Source organism: Centropristis striata, chromosome 17 (genome assembly GCF_030273125.1).
Source record: "Centropristis striata isolate RG_2023a ecotype Rhode Island chromosome 17, C.striata_1.0, whole genome shotgun sequence".
Classification (NCBI taxonomy): domain Eukaryota; kingdom Metazoa; phylum Chordata; class Actinopteri; order Perciformes; family Serranidae; genus Centropristis; species Centropristis striata.
The window spans coordinates 324,137-329,006 of record NC_081533.1 but is presented as its reverse complement, the minus strand read 5'-3'; the positions used below and the strand labels follow the sequence as shown (position 1 = coordinate 329,006).

The 4,870-nt window shown below is 40.3% G+C and overlaps 1 long non-coding RNA gene across 1 annotated transcript; it reads left to right on the top strand.

Moving 5' to 3' along the window:
• Positions 1-2,259: 2,259 nt before the first annotated feature.
• On the top strand, positions 2,260-3,505 carry LOC131989925 (uncharacterized). Its single transcript, XR_009396005.1, has 3 exons — positions 2,260-2,379; positions 3,169-3,316; positions 3,399-3,505. It is a non-coding gene; the product is annotated as an uncharacterized LOC131989925 (long non-coding RNA).
• Positions 3,506-4,870: the final 1,365 nt, after the last annotated feature.

The window sequence follows — 4,870 nt, the reverse complement described above, 5'->3', positions numbered from 1 at the left end:
TCTAGTTATACTAACGTCTATATGACATACAACAACAGCCAATGAGGCATCTCTTCTATACTAAGCTGGTTAGCATTGAGGTGTCAACTTCTAATAGTCTCATGCAGTTTCATTTCTAGGGCACTGTTTCTTGCTATGTTTGTCTTCCAATGTTCATAGCTGCAAACATCACAGAGACAATGATGAGCACCCTGTCCCGCGAAGACTTGCGGGATCTTTTCCCAGGCCCAGAGAACTTTTTACGGAGAAAAGCGGTCTGGAGTGCCTGTCATGGGTCATGCGTCGGAGGAGGTCAGTTTCTCATTTAAATGGCCTAAACTAACCATCTATTTAAGTTTGCAGCAGCACATTGAGCTAAAATCACAGTGTTTTTGGAACAGGCATGGTAGTGTACATGTGTGTTCAATTCAGTTTAGAATAAGGTGTCAATAAAAAAATGTGCTTTTTGCAATAGTTCATTATCTTTTATTTTACAGGAGTCTGGGCGAGAACACTCAAAATTATTGGGCAGTTCCTCCTTTAATGCGTCACCCATGCAACAGACCTCCACTCCCGTGAATGCAAGTCCTGCAAAGTACACAACCCCTGAAAAGGTTGTGAAGTTATCCTTTCCAGAATATGTATTGCACACCGACACAGAACTTGAGCAAGTCCGACAACAGTACTTTGAGTTGTCAAAGAGAGGCGAACAGCGCAACTGCCAGATGTCAAAGGACCTCAGATGCCGGCTCATTGGAAACACCATGACCAGTATGATTGCAATCCTGAGGGCAAAGGGGGATGGAGAATCACACAGATACCCATCAAAGCCAGAAATTACAGCAATGGCAAAGAGAATGGTACTGTACTACCCCATGCTGCAGGACCAAGGCTTTCCTACATGGGTAAGTGAAATGCATGAAGTTGATGACTGTGTTTCATGTTGGACATTTCTAGTAGTGATTTAAAAAAATTATTGAATGTCTTGTGCAGGTCACTGTGTACGCACAGCTATACAAAATATTGCAAAATGTGAGATCCCCCCAAAAAAGTCCAGATGGGAGACATTCAAAGAGGTGAGGCTGTAACTAATGATTATTTTCATCAAAAAATCATCTGTTAGTCATTTTCAAGATTAATTGATCTGTTGTCTGGTCAATATAAAGTCCAAGGTGATGTCCTCAAAAATGTTGTTTGGTCCACAACCTAAAGAGATTAATTTGACTGTCATAGAGGATTAAATAAGATGGAAAATATTCACAGAAGAAGCTGAAATCATATTTGGACATTAAAAAAAAAGAAGCTGAAATCATATTTGGACATTAAAAAAAATAAAAAAAAATTACTCAAAATGATCAATCATGTCAATGTCCTTGGTGATCTGTCCCTAGTGTTTCCTCACTTCCCCTTTTTAATGAGTGCACTTATTTTAGTGTTGACTACAAAATAATTGTGGATGTGTGTAGGGGATGTTGCTTTTTATTATGAAGCATTTTGTGTTACATTTTGTTTGTATGAAATGTGCTATACAAATAAAATAAGATGGAATGATTTTAGTAGTTGTCATTTAACTGACTAATCTTTGCAGCTCTAAAAAGAGGCGCCGTCTTGAACCAACAACAGATAAAGATGAAATCGATTCAAGTGACTCAACAATCATTCTGGATCGTTCCACAGAAGGAAGTGGCAGCCAAGGCTCATCCAGTAAAGAAAGTGAGTTAGAAGGTGAGTTTCAATTTTGCATTAACATATTTGCCATGATGTATTTATATTTTAGATAAACTAATAAACCCACTTTATTCAAGATGTCAAGATGACAGTCCTGAATGTAATGTTTGGCTTGGGTTCCAAAATACCGAAATCATCCTTAAAGTACATGATCCTATCAGAAATATCTCTGTGCTATGTGTTGAAGGACAAAGAAGATCTCAAAGCCCACCTGAAGCAGCACCCTCTGCCCTGTCCAGTCCTGAAGCAGCACCCTCTGCCCTGTCCAGTCCTGAAGCAGCACCCTCTGCCCTGTCCAGCCCTGAAGCAGCACCCTCTGCCCTGTCCAGCCCTGAAGCAGCACCCTCTGCCCTGTCCAGTCCTGAAGCAGCACCCTCTGCCCTGTCCAGTCCTGAAGCAGCACCCATTATGCATTATGTATTTATGTATCTTACAGCTGTGTCTGCAGATGTTGACAGTCCAGACACCTACAGTCCAGCAACCTTGGCCAAGCACTACAAGACCCTACAAGCTTTGTTTCAAAGAAAAAATCCAAACCACCAGGACGTCTCTCATCTCTTGGATTTGGAATTCGTAGCCAGAAGAGCCTTCATTGATTCAAATACCATTCGTGAGGAGGACAGACACGAGAAGGTTCTTGAAGCATATCCTTGTTTCAAGGACATAGGACATGTAAGTTATTATTGAATGTGCATGACAAAGTGTTTTTTTTTCTTCTTGCCATTATAAAACACACATGCTACAGCTTTTCATACAAAGTGCAGCCTGAAGAGAGGAAAAGCAGAAGCTCTTCTGACAGCTCGTCTGTGAAGCTGCAGAGAGAGCAGCTGTCTTTTTTTAAATTGTATTTTATTTTAGCAGCACCGTTGTTACAGGTGAAGCACATGCAGACGTCCCTGTAAGTTTGTTCTTCTGACCTTTGCTGCAGAAGTGGCACATACTGTCAGTCCTCCTGTGTGACTTCTTGCTCTAAAATATTACTGAAGGCATGTGTGCGTCTGCACGTGTCAGCAAGCCCCCATAAGTTGATAAAATAAATAAGAATAATAATTTCGATTTATATAGCGCCTTTCAAGACACACAGACAGAAACTAATAAAGAAATATTAATCAATAGTACTGATCGGTCTGGTCAGTTCTTGTTATTAGTTAACAGTTAATCATGTGCATCCCTAATTAGCAATTACTTTGGAAAGCTGCAGGTAGAGCCATAAGAAATTAATGAAACTGATTTTTTTCATTTATTTAATGATTAATGTTGTTTTATATGCTGTAACTTACAGGCTTTGTTAGTATCGGGTTCAATAAGTGCATTAAGGTCATTTCAATAAGTTCGCAAAAATTGAACCTGTCCCGCCCTCGACTTTGCCAAGTTTTACATTTTGGCACACGGTGTATTTGAGTTTGACACCCCTGACTTGAATGATATATTCAAATGTCTTTATTGGTATATATTTCACAGGTGATGGACGAGCTTAAGCGCATTCTGGACAAAGACAACCCAAACTTCATGAATGAGCTTAAAGGAAGATGGGAAGAATTTTGTCAGAAGGTCCAATATTTTGGTCTTTGGAAAACGGCACTGAAACCCCCAATGGGTTTAGACAAAGGTAACCTTCAGGCATGTTAACTGTCATGTACATGAGCTAGTTTTGTGTCGTGAATGTTTAAGTAATGAATCTTTTCCTACAGCTGAACAGGCTCTTGAGATCCTACGTGTGCTGCCATCACTGTTCCTGTCTGCTCCTCCAAAGAGGGTACGAGATGCCAATGAGGCTCTGGTGCATGTCCTCCAGGTGAGTTGTGCAGTAGCAGAAAACATTATAACTATAGGTGCTACCTCTGACGACTTTCAATATATTTCCTATTCACATACTGTATGTTCTAAGCCTTCAAAGACACCTAAAACATTTGTTTTTAGAAAGAGGAATTTTTTGGGTAGATGTTTTTGTTGCCTCTCCAACTGGATAGCCAGAGAGGCTGCAAGTCCTCAGTTTGCCTTTTTTACTCTGTAGGCTATACCATCATCTACTTTTGCCCATGTTGTCCCGAACCGATCTTGAATCAAACATTAACCACATTACTCTATTCATAAAACATATTTTATACATACATACGTACATATCTAATTTATTATTATTATTAACTATTTTATTAATACATTCACTCGTGCAATGGCACTGCTCTGTGACTTCAGAATACCATTTCCTGGTTTTGGCGAGAACACACAAATGTATCCAATTGACTATAGCTACAACTCAATCACATATTGAAACAGATTAATTAATAAAGTGCAGAATACATTTAATGCATTCACAAGTTGTTTTGGATAAAACTCTCTTCACACACTACGTTGCATGTCTGCTTAGCATTAGTCAGTTAGCATACACGTCCGTCTCTCTATAACTCGTTACTCTGGCTCGTATCTACACAACTGATCCTCGAGTCACATGTTCAACTCTTAACACCTATCGGCTACACCTAATAAAATGTATATTTACTGACCTGTGGTAAGAACAAAGGAGATGCACGTTGTGCTGGTGTTAACTTCACAGTAGCAGGATTTATTCTTCCTGTTTACATCCTATTTTACATCCCAATCCTAGTCTACCACAAGCGTGATGCGCCACAGGTTAGCATGTTTTATCGCCCTCATGATAACCAAGCAAGACTAGCCTAGCCTTGGTTTTTAATTCTTTTGGATGGCTAGCCTTATGTTAACAGTAAATGCATTATCCTGACAGAAAGGTGTCTGTGTTATGTGTTACAGGAAAAAGAAGAGCCAAATGGCTCCTTAAAGAAAGGCCCTCTCTCCTGCCCAGTCCTGATCCTCAGTGAGTCCAACTGCCTCCTCGCGGTAGGGGATGTGCCAGTTACCACCTTTCCAAAAGACAAGCTTACCCAGAGCACTTTGTACCTTATGGCCTGTTATTATGCCCTACACCTGACTTATCCAAAGTGTGTAGCCACTCTGCTTCCAGTCATACAGACGGAGGTCCTCTTAGACAAAATCCATGAGAAAGACCTCACATCGTCTTACAAGAAGTGCATGGCTGAGTGGAAATCTTCTGTTGGCCAATAAAACAGGTCAGATATGGTGTAGGATAGCACTTGTTCTCTCCTTCCAACCAGTCTATGTTCACTGCTGTTGATTCACATCACGT